The following is a 21,416-nucleotide window of genomic DNA, read 5'->3' on the forward strand; positions in this document are numbered from 1 at the left end:
CTACAGTGATTTTGGAGCCCAGAAAAATAAAGTCTCCCACTGTTTCCACTGTTTCCCCATCTATTTCCCATGAAGTGATGGGACCAGATGCCATGATCTTCATTTTCTGAATGTTGAGCTTTAAGCCAACTTTTTCACTCTCCTCTTTCACTTTCATCAAGAGGCTTTTTAGTTCCTCTTCACTTTCTGCCTAGAGATGTCCATTTAGGTTATCAGTGCACAGGTGATAGATACAGACTGGAGTCATTCAGGGGGGACGTGTAGTTGAAAAGAAAAGAGGGACAGGACAGTGTCATGGAGAACACTAGGTTTTAAGAGCTATATGAGCAAAAGCCACCCCACACAAGGAGACAGAGGATAAAATGATAAAGCCAGAGGAAATTTCAACTGTGTGAAGGCCATTTCTCTTTGTTCATAATGTATCCATATTGCATAGAAATGTGCAGCTCATAGCCTGAAAGATTAAACAAATGAATGGAGCAGTGTCCTAAAGATAAGGAGGCATTTCCAGAAGAACACACACTCAAGTGCTGCAAAGAGGTCAGTGATGCAAGATGAGAACTAGGTGTTCCCAGGCTGATGGGCACTTGAACAGGAAGGGCTGGGACAACCTCAGCCACCTCATCCTGAAGGGCTGGCCTGAGCTGCTTTCCTCCCCACCTAGGCCAGGCTGTGATTACTTCAGTGTGACCACAGGTGCTTCTCCTATGATGACTCTCCTCCTCAAGCCCTCCTTAGCTGCCACCCTCCTGTCCTACAGCTGGGTCTCTGCTTTTAATTTGGTCCCCAAGTTCCTGATACATTGATAAAATTAGTTGTTTATTGTTGTGTATCAGACGACTCTAACATGTAATGGTTTAAAGCAACACATTTTAATTATCTCACAATTTCTAGGCTTAGAATCCAAACATGGCTTAACTGGGGTCTACCTCTGCTTGAGTCTCTCCGAAAGCTACAGTCAATTTCAGCTGAGGCAGGATCCATTTCCAGCTCACTCAGTGGTTATTGGCAGCTCTTCATGGGCTATTGGAAAAAGGGTCTTAATTCTTTACAGGCTGCTTGGCCCACAGTCTTCACTCAGTTCTTTTCCATAAAGGCCTTTCCACCAAGGCAGCTTGCATCATCCAAGCCACCAAAGGAATCTACCAGGAAGACTGAAGTCACAACCTTTGTAACGTAATCACAAGAGTGACAGCCTACCACCACCGCCACATTCTGTGAGTTACAGACAAGTCACAGGTCCAGCCCACACTCAAGGGGAGTGGATTACATGAGGGTATGAAAACCCAGTGGCGGGAATCTTTGGGGTTCCTTTTAGAAATCTGCCTGTTACAACTGCCTAGAAACTGCACTCTTTCCTCAAAGTTAAGATCTGTTTTACTGAGAATAATTCTTCTCTGACAGTCACCTACACCATCTTGGTTGAACTAAGGCAGAAAAATCTCATGACCTCAAATTTTCCTGTACTAATAATAACTAATGCTTATATAGTGCTAACTACATGCCAGGCTTTATGCATATTAACTTATTTAATGCTCACAATAGCTCTCTGAAGTAGACTCTCTTGTTAACTCATTTTACAAATAAAGCAATTGAGTCACAGAGAATGAAGTATCCTGTCAAAGGTCTCACAGCTATTGTGGTAGAAATAGTATTTGAGATCCAAGGTTTTGGTTCCAGAATTTCTGTTAACCATGCTATTCTATAACCTGAGTATAAGCTGGAATACAATGTTAACTAGTTTAAGCATGGTATGACATGTATGTCATGTATGGTATTTCATGTATGACATGAAAACAAAACATTAAAAACACACTTGAGCACCCAGACCCCAAATTCCAACATGATAGCATTAAAAGAGATTCAATCCAGGACTTCCCTGGTGGTCAAGTGGTTGACTCCATGCTCCCAATGCATGGGGTGGTGGGTGTGACCCCTGGTGGGGAAGATTCTGCATGCTATGTGGTAAAAAAAAAAAAAAGAGAGAGAGATTTGTACTATACAGCAATAAATTTTCTAAGTCTTTTGTTTATCAAGTCTCCCCTACAAATGTTTCCTGAAACCCATCTCAAACTGCTTTTTATTTTCTTTTCTCCCTACTTCTCTCTTGCTGTGTGTGAAGTCTCTTCAGTTGTGTCCAACTCTTTGTGATCTCATGGACTGTAGCCCTCCAGGCTCGTCTGTTCATGGGATTCTCCAGGCAAGAATACTGGAGTGAGTTATCATGCCCTCCTCACTTCTCTCTTAGGTCCTTATAATATGGGTTGACTTGATCTTCTGGCTTCATTCTTTAGTATCAAATCCATTTAGCTCATGACATGAATTTTACAGAGCAAATGGTAACCTCAGAATGGACCAAGTCATCAAGAATTTTACCCCTTTTCCCAACTGTCCAATCTAGTTTCTCTCTCCCTAATTCTTTTTCGTAAGTTTTATCTTCTGGCCCAGTGATGCAGCATGTGGAATCTTAGTTCTGCAACCAGAGATTGAACTTGTGCCCCCTGCATAGAAAGGCAGGGTCTTAACCACTGGACCACTGGGGAAGTGCCTCTCTCTCCCTATTTCTGTATCACAAGAAAAATGGAATCAATGGACAGAATTCTCCTTAGAAAGTAAGAAAGAGAGAGAAGCTAAGCAATAGAGAGAAAATTCTCTTTAGTTGGTGGAGAGTGAGGAGGGGAGAAAGGACAGTAGGCTAGGAATACATATGCTAATAATCTTGTCATTATCACATTCCACAGATGCACATTCTTACTGCCACAAACAACACTGCCAGGCCTCATCTTGTGATGCGTTTGAGTCTGTCCCAGCAGAACTGAGAGCCTGGTGGGAGGAGAGGGAGAGTGGACGGAGAAGCTTCCTTCTCATAGCTCGACCTTCTACCTGTTTGCTCCAAGGCTGGGTAAAGCACATGGAGAACCAGGGAGAATAAGAGATGCTTCCAGCTCTCCAAGCCCCTCTGACAACCAAGGTCCACACTTTGCTTCTGGGAGCTTGTGAGAGCTGAATTGGGAAAGATGAAGCACCCAAACTTCATTTTCTCTCAAAGTAAAACAAGGAAACTGACTCTTAAATCCTGTAGCAGCTCTCTCAGCAAAGCCTTTCCAATAGGTCCCTCCTGTCCACTCCTGCAGCCAACATCTCATTTGTAACTTCTTCTCAGACCCACTTCAACTGCTCCCTAAGTCATCCCCCACTTCCTGTCTTTCTCCACCTCAATCCCTTTCACATAACACTTTCAGTTTAATTTTCCCCTTTACCAGTCTGATCATTACCACTTCCCTACTCAAAAATCTCTCAGTTGTTCTCCTTTCTCCTTCATCTGAACCTCAAGGCCCTCTTTATGGACATATTCTTCTATGCGAACTCTACAGTCCACCTAAAATAGATGACTCACTGATTGCCAAGCATCTACACCGTTCCGCTTCTCTCATTACCTGTCTCCAATCGACTTTCCTCCCTTGCCCCATGGTACTAAATCCAAAGACCATCTGAAAAGTTACCTCCCTTGAGAAGCATAACCAGATAATTACAACTGAATGTAATTTCTGCCTTCTTTCGTTTCCCATATCATTCATTGGATCCTGTTTATGGCATGTTTCTCATACTAGCATAGGTATACACTACCCATTTATTAGAAAGTACGTGCTTTGAGAGAAGAGATGTTTTCTTGCTAACTTGCTAACTTTCAAACACCCAACTCTTTGCCCAGCAAAGAGTCATAAATGTTAAACATTCAATAAACAGTAGCTGCATTGAAATGAACTTTTCAGGGCTGATCTCTCTCCTGTCCTAGTTTATTGTCCAATTTATTATTTTACATTTTTCACTGGAACAAACCAAATGCATTCCTTTGAAGAGGGCGGGCATGATGGAAAGCACAGTAGAGGCCCTTGACCTGGGTCATGTATGTTTCATAGCTTGAATTTCATAAAACTCCGTGAGCATCTAGTCTCTGGGTGTTACCTCGTGAGCAACGCCTTTAACTAGCCTGACCTCATGTTTTGCAACCTTGTCACCCATCAGTGTCAGAGGGAGTATGGCACAGGGCATGACAAATAGGAAAGGATTTATGTCAATTCAAATCTACAAATACCCATTCATACCTACCATTAGCAGCACTCTGCTAAGTGCTGGGGACAGAAGGATGAACAAGAAAGTCATGGTATGGAACCTCCAAAGTATACTTCCCAGAAAAGTAGCAACCATGTATTGATAGCCTGCTCTTCCAGGCCCTGGACTTGCATTGTCTCACTTCATCCTCACAACAGTCCCTAGCATCATCCTCATTTATAGCCCAAAAATGGAGGCTTAAAGAGGTTCAGTATTCTGCTCTGGCTTAACAGATAGTGGAGCTAGGATGTAAAACTTGGGTTTATGACTTAGGTTCATTCCTGGAAACACTACCTCTGCTTCCTCAATAGGCTTTTGTTCTGCTCAAAATAGGTTCTTTCTTTATTCTTTGTGTCTTGCAATGTGGCTTGGGGTGAAAGAATGTACAATATAAACAATCTTCTCATCCTTCTGCTCTGGAGATTCCACATGTTCATTGAGCAATGTCCTTCTGGATTTCTCTGATATTCCTTCACCTACAATGCTCAGACTGAAAGAGCTGGTGGGCAGAGGCAGTGTCTACACGTAAATCCTAAAAGTATCACTCCCACCTTTCTCTGCCCTGATATTCTTGGCTATGTATTTTATTCCTTTCTATTATATGGGCTTTTGAAAATCTCCTCAACTCTTTTGTGGAACAGGTACACGCGTGTGGGCTCAGTTATGTCCGATTCTTTGCAAACCCCATGGACTGTAGGCCACCAGGCTCTTCTGGCCATGGGATTCCCCAAGCAAGAATACTGGAGTGAGTTTCCATGCCCTCCTCCAGGGGATCTTTCCAACCCAGGGATCGAACCCATAGTCTCCTGCTTCTCCTTCATTGCAGGTGGATTCTTAACCCACTGAGCCACCTGTGGAACAGACAATGTATAAGTAAATCAAATATGCCTAATGCTTATTGGCTGCTCAATGTGTCAGGTGAATGTAGACTAACTGATGCTTGACAAGTGAAGGAGCCTCAGAAAACGTTTTATTTAGTTTTCATTTCATTCTACAGAGATGCTTTTAGGGTTATTGGGCTCCTCACTCCCAGTGCTTCTGGAGCATGCCACTCTAATGTCTTTTGCATATAGAACATCCTGGAATATTTCCATGGAAAAATGGATTCTCTGTCTAATAAAAGTTCAATTTTTTGCTGGCATTCTTGTGCATCACTAATGGGAATGTAAAATGGTGCAGCCACTTTGGAAAACAGTTTGGTGGTTCCTCAAAAAATTAAACATAGAATTATCATACGACTGAGCAATCCCACTTCTGAGTACGTAGCCAAAAGAAGTGAAAGAAAGGATGCAAACAAATACTTGTACATCCGTGTTCACAGCAGTATTATTAGAAATATCCAAAAAGCAGGAGCAACCCAATCAGTGGATAAATGGATAAGCAAAACATGGTCTATACATGCAGCAGAATATCATTTACACTTAAAAGAAAATTCTAACACATGCTACAACATGTGACCCTTGAATATAGATGAACCTTGAAGATACTATGCTGAGTGAAATGTCAGTCACAAAGGAACAAATACTGCATGATTCCACTTATATGAGGTACCTAGAATAGGCAAATAAGACAGAATTCCCTGGGGGCTCAGCTGATAAAGAATCAGCCTGCAACGTGGGAGACCTGGGTTCGATCCCTGGGTTGGGAAGATCCCCTGGAGAAGGGAACAGCTTCTTCTTCTACATCTTCTCCACTCCAGTATTCTGGCCTGGAGAATTCTATGGACTGTATAGCCCATGGGTTGCAAAGAGTCAGACATAACTGAGTGACTTTCACTTTCACTTTTTCCTTCATAAAGACAGAAAGTAGAATGGTGAGTATCAGGGGATAAGGAGAAGGAGGAATGACCTACTGTCTAACTGGTATGAATTTCAATTGGGAAGATGAAAAATTTCTAGAGATGTATGGCAATGATGTTTGCACAATAACATGACTATATTTAATGCCATTGAACTATATACACTTAAAAATGGTTAAAGTGGTACTTGTCATGTTATGTATATCTTATCACATTTTTTTTTTTAGTTCAATTTTTGAGACTTTCCTAGTGGTCCAGTGGTTAAGATTTGGTGCTGCCAATGCAGGGGGCATGGGTTCCATACCTGGTCAAGGAACTAGGATTCCACGAGCTTCGCAGAGAGGCCAAAAAATTTTCTTTTTAAAAATGTTAAATTTCTCATAGGTCAGACAGAGAAAGAGAAATACTGTATGTAATCACTTATATGTGGAGCCTAAAAAAAAAGAAAGAAACTAGTGAATATCACAGAAAAGAAACAGACTCACACATATAGAGAAGAAACTAGTGGTTACTAGTGGGGAGAGAGAAGCAGGAAGGGTCAAGGTTGAGGTATGGAATTAAGAGGAATAAGCTGTGATGTATAAAATAAGATACAAGGATACAACACAGGAAATACAGCCAAGATTTTATAACAACTATAAATGGAGTATAGTCTTCAAAAATCACTATGTTGAATCACTTAAAACTCTATAACATTATAAATCAACTATACTTCAATTTTTTAAAAGTTCAATTTCTCATTTAATAGAAGAACCTGAGTTTCAAGGTGAAGTGACTTGTCCAAGGTCACTAGACAAAGCAGGGAGCACAGCTGGGAGTAGCAGAAGAGAGGCTGCTGGGCATCAGGCCACAACCCTCCTTGCTGTGATACACTCCCTTCTCCCAGAGTGGGGAAAAAGTGGAAACAGTGATAGGTTTTATTTTCTTGGGCTCCAAAATCACTACAGATGGTGACCACAGCCACAAAATTAAAAGACATTTGCTCCTTGGAAGAAAAGCTATGACAAGCCTAGACAGCTTATTAAAAAGCAGAGATATCATTTTACCAACAAAGCTCCATATAGTCAAAGCTATGGTTTTTCCAGTAGTCGTGTATGAATGTGAGAGTTGGACCATAAAAGAAGCTGAGAGCAAAGAATTGATGCTTTAAAACCGTGGTGCTGGAGAAGACTCTTCAGAGTTCTTTGGACAGCAAGGAGATCAAACCAGTCAATCCTAAAGGAAATCGACTCTTAATATTCATTGGAAGGACTGATGCTGAAGCTGAAGCTCCAATACTTTGGCCAGCTGATGCTGGGAAAGATTGAGGGCAAGAGGAGAAGGAGATGACAGAGAATGAGATGGTTGAATGGCATCACTGACTCAATGCACAAGAGTTTGAGCAAACTCTAGGAGATAGTGAAGGATCAGGAAGCCTGGTGTGCTGCAGTCCATGTGGTCACAAAGAGTCGGACACGATTGAGCAACTGAACAACAACCTGGGGACAAGAGACCCAAAGGAGACCTCAGGGAGACTCCAGAGATCATCCCCCTCCAGAGTCAGGAAGTGCTTCCATAGCCTTGCTTCTCACTTGCCCATGGCTTTGCTATCTTCATTCCACTCTCCTCTCCCTTTTCCACCTGAACTGAATGTTCTTGATGGTTGATGCAATCAAGGTCCTCATAGCAAGGCCCTGAGAAGCAAACACAAATGGAACGGCTCCAATGGAAAATGTATGTGTCAGTAGGAATTTTCCTATTTTTTCCCCCACTCTCTTGGCTCTTAACTATTGGGATTCCATTCAAACTGGACCCTCCAGCCCTAGATTGGCTCCCAAGGCAAGACATTTGCTTTTCCATGTGCATCTTCTAAGCTTGCTCATCATCTCCCGTGGATGCTCCCCACTTCCTTGCTAATGGAGTTCAGTTGAGCTTGAACAGTGCCTGCATTGCTGGAGGAGCATGCCCTGGCAAGTTTGAAGGGCACATCCCATCCGCCTGAGAGAGGGCACACCCTTGGGAAACAGGTTATTTCACTCACTGTGAAAACATCTGCTCCCTTAGAGCACTGACTGTACCAGGGAGAGACCTCAGAGAGACCCAAGCCAAGACTCCATTTGGTCTTCAGGTGGATGAAAGCCTTAGCCCAGGGCAGGAAGGCAACAAAATGTGTTGAGAGTTCAAAAACCACTCTGAGAGCTAAGATGAAACTTCCACCAACAGAACAAGTAGTGCCCTAAAGGGAAACAATTCTTTCAATCTTTGGTCAACTAATATATACTGGGTACCACCCATGGACTGGACACTGTGTTGGCAGCTGAGATTTGCTGGTGAGTGAGAGAAATAAGTCCCCTGCCCCCATGGAGCTTACAGTCTAGTGGAGGAAACAGAAGATAAGTAAGGAAACAACTAAATAAACAAGACCATTATAGAGAATTCCCTAGCGGTCTAGTGGTTGGAACTCGGTGCTTTCTCAGCACTTTTACTGCTTGGGCCTCGGGTCCAATCCCTGGTCAGGGAACTGGGATCTCACAAGCCAGATGACATGGCCAAGAAAAAAAAAAAAAAAAGAATATTATAGATTAAGAAGCACCAGGCGGGGGAGAAACAGTGTAGGGTTGGCAGGAGGGGGTGGCTATGCTGCTACTTTAGATGAGGTGGTTTGAAAAGGCCACACTGAGAGTGACTCTAAGCTGACACTGGAAGCATAATAAGAAGCCAAATCTGTGAAAAGCCAGAGGAACAACATATGCAAAAGCTACAATACAGAAAAGGAATGACATGTGTGAGGACCAGAAGGGACATCAGTGTGGCTTGAAGACGGGGAGTAGAGGAAAGATACAAGGCTAGGACATTAAGTCCTGTGGGCTACATTAAGGAGTCTGGTTTTTATTCCATTGGGAGTAAGGAAGCCTTTGAAAGCTTAAACGTAGATGGAAATAGTTCTGGACAGACCTCACCTCCTTGGCTGAGACCTCCCTCCCCTGGCGATTCAACTCTCCGAATTACTAGGTCCCAGTTTTAAATTAACCCTTCTCTGTCTTCCTGCTAAAGGGTAGGAACTGGACTCTCGAGACCCACGAGATTCCTGAAAGGTCTGGACCATGTTGAACATCAACAAAGTTGATGTAAATCAACTTCCATAAGTTTTCATTCTTTTGTCTGCTTTGGAGGTGTTAGAACTCAGCATTAAAAGCCTCCTCCTGTCTGAGGTCTGACAAAGCAGAAGAGAAGCACAGAGGAGGGATCACCAGGCTCACTACATCTGGAACAGAGATCAAGCCAGCTGCTCTTGAAATTCAAAGTGTCGATTTCCTTTCTTGCCTCCTCTCGATTAACAGCGAAAGTTAAGCAATCAGGAATTGGACTGGTGAATGACACATTCATCAGAAATCTATCTGGGCACATTTTCCTTATTTGCTAAAACTATAATTAACCCTAATTAAAAGCTCACCCATCTGCTCCCCCTTACCCCACCCCTACCCACCCCCACCCACAGAGGAAAACCCAACCCTCTCCCCTACCTGTAACCCAGAAAAATAGAAACTGCTTTATGAGAGCATGTGGACCCAGAGCCCTTTACGGAGTAATCATGTGTGTTTTGTTCCCTATAACACTGTCCTGGACCGCGGGCCATGGAAAACAGGTTGACATCTGGAAGAGATGTAGGAAATTTATCAGTCCCAGCTGGAAAGGTGGGATCCTGGCCCATTTTCCTTCCTACCAAAGATTGTCTTTCTTCGGTTGCTCCAAGGATTCCTGGCTCTTGCTTGACTTCTTTATTGTCTTTCATTTGTTCCATGAATATTTATTGAGCAGTTAATGTATGTCATGCAAAAATGTCTTGCATAAGTTCTTTCTAGAATGACACAGTAAAAAGGAGATGCAGGAGATGCAGATTGGATCCCTGGGTCAGGAAGATCCCTTAGAGGAGGAAATGGCAACCCACTCCAGTATTCTTGCCTGGGAAATCCCATGGATAGAGGAACCTGGCAGGCTTACAGTCCATGGGGTCACAAAGAATTGGACATTACTGAGTGACTGCGAACACGCACGCATAACAGAAAAAGCATGAATTCTGAAGTTTAAAGACCTCTGTATTGAGTCCAAGAGATTTTACTTGCCTGGAGCAAAACACTTTACTTTCCAGAGATTTGATATTGGTTTTGGCAACCTAAAGGCTGCTCTGAGGATCAAATATAGTGATGAATATTAAAGTTCTGTAAATTACATTAATAAAGTGATTCAAAATGATAGTTGGGTTTTGAAGATATTGCATTTTTAACATGGAGCACTTTATGGTTACTCATAACCTCTAGCCAGGAGAAGTTCATGGGGAGGTTAAGTTTCACTGTACATGCCCATCCAAAACCCACTGAGCAGCCCTGACAGTGTATTCCAATAGTCTCATGTCTTTGTAAAGTTTAGAAAATAGGATATTTTAACAGCAGTGGTTTAAGACCACTATGTCTTTCCTCTCTGACTTTCTCACAATCAATCTTTTCCTACTGGATAATTCTGAGTGACAGTAGGCATTTTTGGTATCTGGCTAAAGAGAAGTTTTGATGAGAATACATGAAGTTCGGATTGACTGGCATGTATTTCTGTGATTTGTAGTCACTTCCATGTTTGGTTATGTTCTTACTAAGCCTCCTGGTGTAGAAATGACTTCTAGGAATATTGACCCTACCATGACGACTCATCTGGCCTATAATATAAAAGTACAGGGACTTCCCTGGAGGTCCAGTGGTTAAAACTTTGCGGTTCCAATGAACAGGGTGAGGGTTCGATCCCTAGTTGGGGAATAAGGTCCCACATTTCATGTGGCATAGCCAAAAGATTTTTTTAAAAATGCAGAGCCAAAGGCAAAATAGTGGTATGAATATGTCTCAAGGTACCTCACACCAGAAGTAGATGTAATGGAGGAGAAATAAGATTTAGAAAATAGGGGACCAAAAATTTCATTGGAAAGTTCTTCCAGTCATCAGATGTGTACAGTTTTAAGTGGAAGGCTCAGTTCTCATTGAAACCTACTTAAAAGTTTGCTGCTTCAGAAATATACTTGATGATGCAGTATGCACAATTATTAATGAATCATATATTTTTTATTCTTGATAGGAATCTCATAAAACAGAATTGAGTACAACTCCTCGGTTTATAGGGCATATACCTGATCAATGGCAAGTACATCTGTGTATGAAGACTCATGCGTAATGCATCAGATCTGATCATCTCTTAGACTATCTGATGCTTCTTGTGCTGACAAGATCTCTCGGTTGATGAAAACAAACAGAACATTGCCACAGACACAGCAAAATGTCCTGAAGAAACAAGCACTGCTGTATTAAAAGTCCCTTACTAAGTCAATGTAAATAATACAAAAATAATTTGATTATTTATTTATGGAGATCAGTACAAGAAGCAATTTTAAATTGCTCTTCTGTGTATCCTAATTTGGGCTTCCTAAGTGGTGAAGTGGTAAAGAATCCACCTGCCTGTGCAGGAGACGCAAGTTTGATCCCTGGGTCAGGAAGATCCTCTGGAGTAGGAAGTGGCAACCCACTTCAGTATTCTTGCCTGGAAAACTCCGTGGACAGTGGAGCCTGGTGGGCTACAGTTCATGGGGTTGCAAATAGTCGCAAATAGTTGAACATGACTGAGCGACTGAGCACACATGCATACCTTAATTTCAGATTAATTTTGTGTATTTTTTAGAATTACTGAGATATAAAAATGATCCCAAAATATTATAAAGGCACTTCAGGTGGTTAATGAATAAAAATAATATTTTGCTTTTTTCAATTTGATGTTTGTATTGTCAGGTTCTTTACATTTGAACATTTCTTGGATTGCTTTCCTCATTCTAAATAGATATTTATTTTGTGTTCTTGATACATACTTAATTTTTTATTCTTTTTTTTTTAAAGAGGGCCCCCAAATTGTGTACGCTTCAAAGCCTGCGTCTACCCTGCCTGCTGCTGCTACTGCTGCTAAGTTGCTTCAGTCGTGTCTGATTCTGTGTGACCCCATGGACAGCAGCCCACCAGGCTTTCCTGTCCCTGGGATTCTCCAAGCAAGAACACTGGAGTGGTTTGCCATTTCCTTCTCCAATGCATGAAAGTGAAAAGTGAAAGTGAATTTGCTCAGTCATGTCCGACTCTTCGCAACCCCATGCACTTCAGCCTACGAGGCTCCATGGGATTTTCCAGGCAAGAATACTGGAGTGGGGTGCCATCGCCTTCTCTGTCTACCCTGCCTAATCAGTGCAAAATGTGGCTCCTCCACCATGAGGTAAATGCGAGTGTCACTTGGCCACTCACTGCTCCTCCTTCACCAAGAGCTCCAAGCCCAGCCATAGTAGTAGTGTAGTGTTAGTTGTTCAGTTATGTAAAACTCTTTGCAACCCCATGAACTGTAGCCTGCCAGGCATCTCTGTCCATGGGATTCTCCAGGCAAGAATACTGGAGTGGGTTGCCATTTCCTTCTCCAGAGGATCTTCCCAACCCAGGGAACGAACCCAGGTCTCCTGCCTTATAGGCAGATTCTTTACTGTCTGAGCTAAAGGGAAGTCTGGTAATTCATCAAAACCCCCACATTTATTGAGTATTTCCTGTATACCAGGTACTGCTACTGCTAAGTCACTTCAGTCGTGTCTGACTCTGTGCAACCCCATAGATGGCAGCCCACCAGGCTCCCCCGTCCCCGGGATTCTCCAGGCAAGAACACTGGAGTGGGTTGCCATTTCCTTCTCCAGTGCATGAAAGTGAAAAGTGAAAGTGAAGTTGCTCAGTCGTGTCTGATGATTAGCGACCACATGGACTGCAGCCTACCAGGCTCCTCCATCCATGGGATTTTCCAGGCAAGAGTACTGGAATAGGGTGCATGTTGCCAATTCTAGGACCTTCTACCTAGGACAAGAAGCAGAGCATCTTAGAGTCTGCCAATGAAAAGATTCTCATTAGTGAGGTCCTGAAAGGAAGGAAGGAAGGAAGAAATCTGCAGAGGTTATCAAGGCAAATGCCTCTCAGATAAAAGTCATATAGAGCCAGCTCACGGTGAAGATATTAAAAGATTGTTTGCACATCTCAATCTCATCCTGCATGACTATTTCTGACAACCATAACCATAGGGAAATATCTCTGTAGGGAGGAATGCTAGTTGTCTGCCAAAAAATCCATCCCCCCCCACCTGTTCCATAGACATAGATTTTAGACCAACCATAAGAACACCTGTGTAGAGATTCCACTTCCCAGCCTCCATTGCAGCTGGTCTTATGGCTAGGTTCACCAATGGAACAGGAGCTGGAGAGATGTGTGTAACTCATGCCTGGTTTGCTTTTTAAAAGAAATTGCTTCCCTGGACTTTCTTCTATCCCCTCCCTGCCAGCTGGAAAGTGACAGGTCTCACCTTTACACATGTGGATGAGAACAATGCCCTGAGCCCGAAGTTCCCTGACTTTCCAGTTCATAGCACTCTTAGTGTCTCAGTAATTTTATTATGGTGCCCCGGGCCAAAAGAAAGAGCTAATAGTTCTGTTTTTTTTAGTCGTTTTGTCCAAACAACCGAATAAGTACTTATGGGCTGGCCACTTAGTGTCAAGAGCTATCAAGGGCCTGAGATTTTATCCTATTTGTAAACTAACAAGTTAGCCAGCCACACTTTCATGGACGATGGCAGAAGATGTGAGACGCTTGGGTCAGAGACCAAGGAATGTGGCAGCAATAGTCAGCATGTCACCCCTGGCTCTGATTTCCCGAGCCCCAGTTCCTACGGGGCTACGTGCAGAGGGCAGTGAGACACCTGCACAGGCAGCAGGTTGTGTTAGAGGAGAGGTAACCTGAATCTTAGGTTACCACGCTTTGGCAACTTGAATCTTTTATAATGGGTATTAAGCCTGCCTGATCTTTGCCCTAAAGGGAGATGTTATTTCTATTATACTAGACAGTAAGCAGGCCCACTCTTTGTTCCAGAAAGAGTAACTTTCTCTGTCTTACAAGCCTATTAGTTATACAAGCATCCTTGAAAAGATAGTCTTGATCAAAGGCAATCACTGCCTCTGCTTACAATGTATGCAAAACCATGAGAGATTCATGGCAAATTGTCTCCCAACATTTAGTTGACATTTGTAAGAAGTAATATGCATACATTGAAAGACCAATATTTTACTTTAACAACTACAATCATGTGGTGTTAGACTATGTACACCTACAGGTCCTATGTACACCTATGTACACCTGCACAACTCTTCAAACCTTGGAATAAGATTGGACACCACTACCCCATCTTCTGTTCTGCACTGATTTTCTCAGAGTTCCTGTTTTTTATTATAGCAACCACCAAAAACCTAGATTTAGCGTTATCTCATGTTATCAGAAGGAAAGAGTGCTACCTGATACCGAAATTGTGAATCTCGAGATAGTGGTTTATGTGGTGTACATTACATGCTGAGGGTGACCGTGTTTTCCTCAAAATGTTGACGCATCCTCTGAGCTCACTGAGGCTCTTTGGGACAACTTGGGAACCGTAGTCCTAAGCAGTGGTGGAAGAAGCGTTGGTTCTGAATGACCTCACAGACTACTGCTGTCTTGGTAGTGTAGACAAAATGGTTGTTGTATCAGAGAGAAATAACCTTCTATCCTCTTTCAGCCAGATTTGTGGAAGTCCTGGTTGCAGTGGCAGAGTCCTTATCCTAACTAGTACAATCTCCTATTAAATGTGACTGTGTCTCGTAGTGTGGTATTTGATGACATATTCTTACATAGTAAGAAGCAGTATTCACTGTGTGTTTCTTTTGTCTTTCCAACCTCAGTCATTACCTCAGTCCACATGTTTTGAGCCCATGCTATGCCCTGGCACTGGGCCAAGCATCCTTTCAAGTTCAAGTCCACTCCTATGTTCCTCAGTCCCCTCAGCTGCAGACCAGCTGCTCTTGACCATTTAGACACACCTAAGCAAGTCCATCCCCAACCAGCAACTGAGGTTTGGTAGTTGCATTGGTGCTTTACTCCCAGGAGTAACTGGTTTGCCTTCATTGCTGGCTGGGCTTGGACCTGGAACTCAGTGAGAAGAACCTAGGTGATCTGGGGACTTCCCTGATGGTCCAGTGGATAAGCCTTTATGCTCCAAATGCAAGGGTCCTGCGTTCGATCCCTGATTGAGAAACTAAGATCCCACACATTGCAACTAAGCCCATGTGCTGCAACAAAGACTCAAACACAGCCAAAATAAATAATAATAGTTAAAAAAAAAAAACTTGGGTGATCTGAACTGAAAAGCATGGATCAGTCTGGTTAAGACTAAGAAACTTCAGACCGAAAGCCAATCTGACATATCCAAACAGGCATGTTGGGTAAAATTTGCATCAGGTCAAAGTGAATCTTGAAAATTTCTTATCACTCAGAAAATACTGCGTACATATAGTCAGGTATATACTCTCTTACAATAATATGTATGTATCAATGTGAAACATACACCTTGCATATATGCTAAAAGTTACAGATAAGAAGGGTATTTCAGGATGTTTACATAAAAGAGGGCAAAGGAGAAAAAGGCAAGTGTTGTTGAATTTACATAAGTTAATTGTGTGCAGAATATAGCGCCCTTTTTTTGTACTTTACCCAATTTAATTTCATACTTTCAGCAACACTGAAAGGTGATCACCATCAGCCTCATTTTGTAGAAAAGTTACAGGCTCAGAAAAGTCAAGTGATGTTCCCAAAGTCATACAGCAAGTAAGCACTGGAGATAGGAACCTAGACTTTCCTGGCACTAAAGCCAATTTTTTCTCCCTCAGCACAGTGCCCTGCTTCTTGATCTCTGCCCGAACAAAGCTCAGGAGCCCCTCAATTTATGAACATCATGATTTTGCCCTAAATCGCCCTAGATTTGCCCTGGTCTTGTCTATGTGAACTGAACTGAACTGTCTATGTGAATGTTAAATATGTATGTTTAACATGAATGTTTAAATGATATGTAACAGATAACCTCAAGTTGTTATTTATAGGGAGACAGAGTGAGAAACAGCCTCTCCAACAAACCCAAATTCACATATCACTTCAAAATTAACATTTAAAAGCAAAATAAAGCCCTTTTAAATATTCCTTTTGAGTTGACTGTTTCTTATTACTTTTTATCCAAAACTTGGATGGATTTCAGGCTCAGTTATAAACTCTAGAAACTAGGTTGCGGACAGAAAATGTGATGACTTTTCCCCATGTAGAGTAGGGAAACTGGATTTTAGCCTCTGAATAAACCTTGGAATGTTAAAGAACAGCTCTCTCCATAAATCATGCCCTAGAAAATTCTTCCCACTGGTCTGGGAAAGCAGATGTGGCAACTTATCTTCTGTCTATGACTCTGAGTGTTAGATATATACATTTTTGTGAGAAATCAAAGTCCAAGACCTGGGCTTTATACCACCTATGTACTGCAGGAACGCTAGGCATATAGGGTAATAAATTAGTATAAAAACTGGTCAGGACCATTGAAACTCTCTGAGGTCTGGCCAAATCAAATAGGAAATTGCTCAGTAAAGACATTTCCATTATCCAGGGCTCATGAGAAATTCACAGTAAAAATAATTTTTGCCTGAAGATGAGTTTACAACCAAAACCTCACATCACATTCATGTGATTTTCAGCACTCATAGAAAGAGTTGGCAGCTACAACAAACAGGAGACTCAGTATCTCAGAATTAGAAATAGTCTGAACGATGGTAAGAATTTGATTGTTGCTTTTACATAGAATTTTATTATAGCCTCTTTATGGAGCTAACATATCAGCTAACTGGGTTTCAGTTACTTGTGGAGATCTACTGAGTTTAGCTAAGTGCAGAAAGAACTCACAGCCCAACTTTCAAAACAGGGGCCCTGGAGCCCTGAATCTGACACGGCCAGGATAATTTGACTCACATATTTGGAGAGTAGAATTAAGGGTTTATTGAAACCCAGGAATTCTCTTAGAGTCAGAAGCCTGGGTCTCAACCTTTTGGCTACATCATCATCACTTGCTCCAAGCGAATGTGAGGATTATGAGTAGGAAGGAGACAGGAACGGAAGATTTTTCTCTCCAGGTTTCTATGTTCTATCAAAGGGAGAGTGAAAATGTATTTCCCAAATTCATTTTTATTTGATAAAATGAATTAAATTGCAAACAATTTTTCTTTTTTCATAATTTATTTCATTTATTTATTTTTGGTTGCACTGGGTCTTCGTTGCTGTTTTCTCCAGTTGAAATGAGCAGGGCTACTCTCCCTTGTGGCACGCGGGCTTCTTCTGTTGCCGAGCACAGGCTCCACGCGTGCAAGCCTCAGTAGTTTTGCTGCTCGGGCTTAGCTGCTTCAGGGCACGTGGCATCTTCCTGCACCAGGGATCAAACCCATGTCCTCTGGATCGGCAGGCGAATTCTCATCCACTGTACCACCAGGGAAGCCCCACAAACCATATTTCTAAGGATTGGAAAGAGAAAGACTCTTTGAACTAGGGCTTATTTTTATGTATAAAAGTTAATTTTAATCAAGCTATGAATTTGTGACCTAAAAAAGTTTTTAAAAACACATTCATTGTCAATTAATTTGAAGAGCAAGTACTTTGAGAGCAACTGACAACCTAATTCAGAAATGAACATTTTATTACATGATAATTCTTTGCAGTTAAAGCATAAGCTCGTTATTAAATTATCCAGTTGTTTCCCACACAGACATCAAAGGATTAGAATATGTTATCAGCATTACCTGGGACAATTACACTTCATATTCTTGCTGAAATATTTATGACCCAACTACAGAAGAAGAATTCTGACTTTTATTCATTAGCTGGAGTTAGCTTAAATGAATTTCTCTATTCCTAGTTTTTCAATGACAGAGCTTGAAAACCATTAGACTTGGCTGGCAGAGCAAATGGCTTTGGAATTGGTCCCGGATAATGGTTCAGTCGTGGGATCAGGAGGACTAACTTGTTTTTCAGGCTCTACACCACCCCTTCCACCCACTTGTCCCCCTATCATATGGGTCATTCACCCTGCTTCTCTGCCCTCACAGCCTCCACCTATGGGGCATTTGCTAAATCTGGTTTCTCTATAAAACAAATACATTTATTATTATAAGTCAATATATTTTTTAAAGATAAAATATTTTTAAAACATATTTTTTTAGAAATTATTTCTCTAATATACTCAGAGTCTTGTGAAATTAGTCATTGTTTTACTAAAAGCAAGTATTACTTTTTTATAGAAACTTCTTGGTTTGATACTATTTCTTTTTATTTTATTTATTTATTTGCAGCACATGGGATCTTCACTGTATTATGCAGGATTTCCACAGCATGCAGGCTCAGTAGTTGTGATATCAGGGCTTAGTTGCTCCTTGGCATGCGGGATCTTCATTCCCAGACCAGGGATCTAAGTTGTGTCCCCTGTATTGCAAGGCTAATTTTTCACCATTGAACCATATGTATTAATCTTAAATATGAATTATTGCTAAATGTCTACGTTAGGGGACAAGTAAAAAGCAAGTTGTTAGTTACTAATACACAAAGAAAGAATAAGGGCACTCACTATATGGATACAAAAATTTCTCAGAGATATACTGTAAACAAAACAAAAGCAAGTAAACACTGTGTGTAACAATAGAATATCAATTAAACACCAGTGAGAATGACTAAATTATAACTATATTTGTCGATATGGAAGAATCTCACAAACATAATGTTGAAAGAATCTAGGCACAATTATTCATATTGAATAATTTGATTTATATAAGGTATACAGATTGCAAAAGTAACCTGTGTTGTTAAAAGCCAAGGTTGCCTTATTTGTATAAAGTATGAAGATAGCAAAACTATACAGTTAAAAATCAAAACAGTGGAATCTTGAAGGATGCAGTGATTGGAAAGGATATTGAGGGGGCCGTGAGATTCAGATGGTGATGTTCTTGAACTCAGTTCTGGTAACATAAATATGTCCAGTGTATGAAAACTGAGGTGTGCACAATTCTTTATGTCAAAGGATAAATTAAGTTGAAATAAAATAAATTCAATTAAAGAGTTTTTTTAAGTGTTTGTAGAATGCTGCCATTTGTGCAGAAAACATCTCTGGAAGTATAATAAGAAACAAACTGCCCCTCTGTTTCCTATGAACAAGCTAACAGTATAGTAAGGAGAGAGACTGGGCAATTAGAGGGCAGAAACAAGAAGAAATTTTTATGTTTACACTCTTTTATACTTTTTCACTTGACTATATCACCTATTCAAAGACAACATTTTCTGACAGTTTATTATTATTATTATTATTATTATTATTATTAAGAGTAAATTTACACTGGCTTCGTGCTCAACATAATCATATTGCTTTGGGAATTCCCTGGTGGTCCAGTGGTTAGGACTCAGTGCTTTCACTGCTGGGCCCAGGCTCAATCCTTGGTTGGAAAACTAAGATCCAGCAGGGTTCATGGCACAGTCAAAACAAAACAAAACAAAAAATTATGTTGTTTTAATTTTTTGAAGTATAGTTGAAGTATAATTGATTTACAATGATGTGCTGGTTTCAGGTATGCAGCCTAGTGATTCAGTGATGTGTATATTCTTTATATATAAATATTCTTTTTCAGATTTTTTTTCCATTATAGGTTATTACTAGGCATTGAATATTGTTCCCTGTGTTATACAGTAAGACCCTGCTGTTTATCTATTTTAAATATTGTGTGTATATGTTAATCCCAAGCTTTTAAAATCTCCACCACCACTTTCCATTTGGTAACCATAAATTTGTTTTCTATGTCTGTGAGTCTGTTTCTGTTTTGTAAATAAATTCATTTGCATCATTTTTTAGCTTTAAGTAATATCATACAATACTTGTCTTTCTCTAACTTATTTCACCTAGCATGATAATCTCCAGATCCATTCATGTTGCTACAGATGGCATTATTTCATTCTTTTTGATGGCTGAATAATATTCTGTTTTGTGTGTGTGCATGTGTGTGTGTGTGTGTGTATGTAGGCAATATGCAATATACACCATGTCTTTTTAAAAATCTGTTACTTTTCCCATATGATTTTTTAGTTGATATATTGTATTTTCATTTTTATTATTATTATTTTTTTTGACCACATAGCATGTGAGATCTTGGTTCCTTGACCAGGGATTGAACCTGCAGCGAAAGCATGAAATCTTAACCACTGAACCATCAGGGGAGTCCCCCACACTTTCTTTATCCATTCATCTGACAGTGGAGACTTAAGTTGTTTCTGTATCTAGGCTACTATAAATAGTGCTAGTGTGAACATTGGGGTGCATGTATCTTTTCAAATTAGAGTTTTCATTTTTCCTGGGTATATGCCCAAGAGTAAGATTGCTTGACCATATGGCAACTCTATTTTTAGTTTTTTAAAGAACCTCCATTCTGTTCTCCATAGAGGCTGCACCAACTTACATTCCCTCAACGGTATTTGAGGATTGCTTTTTCTCCACACCCTCTCTAGCATTTTTTTATTTGTAGACTTTTTGATGATGGCCACTCTGACTGTGAGGTAATACATCACTGTAGTTTTGATTTGCATTTCTCTAATAATTAGCAATCTTTTCATGTACCTGTTGGTCCTCTGAATATCTTCTTTGAAGAAGTGTCTATTAGGTCTTCTGCCCATGTTTTGATTGGGTTGTTTGGTTTTTTTTGTATTGAGCTGTATGAGCTGTTTGTGTATTTTGGAAATTAAGCCCTTGTCAATCACATAGGTTGCCAGTATTTTTTTCCCGTTCTGTGGATTGTCTTTTCATTTCGTTTATGGTTTCCTTTGCTGTGCAAGTGCTTATAAGTTTGATTAGGTCCCATTTGTCTATTTTTGCTTTTATTTCTTTTGCCTTGGGAGATTGACTTAAGAAAACATTGATACAATTTATGTCAGAGAATGTTTTGCTTAGGGTCTCCTCTAGGAGTTGTGTGATGTCATGTCTTACATTTAAGTATTTAAACCATTTTGAGTTTATTTTTGTGAATGGTGTGAGGGAGGGTTCTAACTTCATTGATTTATGTGTGGCTGTCCAGCTTTCCCAACACCACTTGCTGAAGAGACTGTCTTTTCTCTATTGTATATTCTTACTTCCTTTGTTGAGGATTAATTGACCATAGGTTTGTGGTTTTATTTCTAGGCTCTCTATTCTGTTCCATTGATCCTATCATGTTGTTTTAAATGCAGTCTTTTATTTAGGAATTTTCTGCAGCACCCAAAATTACATCATCATAAATGGTAGCCCAAGGTACCATTATTTAAAAATTGCTGCATTCTGAGATAATTGCTTTTCCAGGTGAAGAATATATTGCAATACAAATTGTCAATAGAAAAAAGATTTTCACAGGGTCTTCAGATCTTGTTGAAGAGAATGTTTTAGACAAAGAAGACTGTTTCAAGAAGCTGAAGAGCAATTGGGAGGCAGTGTATTATGGGATTTCATCTTATGGTCTCTAAAAAGACAAGCTTGCCCTGCTCTCTCTGTTCATTTGAATCTGTTAGAAACCCTGGCAGACAAGTTGTCT

The sequence above is a fragment of the Budorcas taxicolor genome, chromosome 6 (assembly GCF_023091745.1).
Source record: "Budorcas taxicolor isolate Tak-1 chromosome 6, Takin1.1, whole genome shotgun sequence".
Classification (NCBI taxonomy): domain Eukaryota; kingdom Metazoa; phylum Chordata; class Mammalia; order Artiodactyla; family Bovidae; genus Budorcas; species Budorcas taxicolor.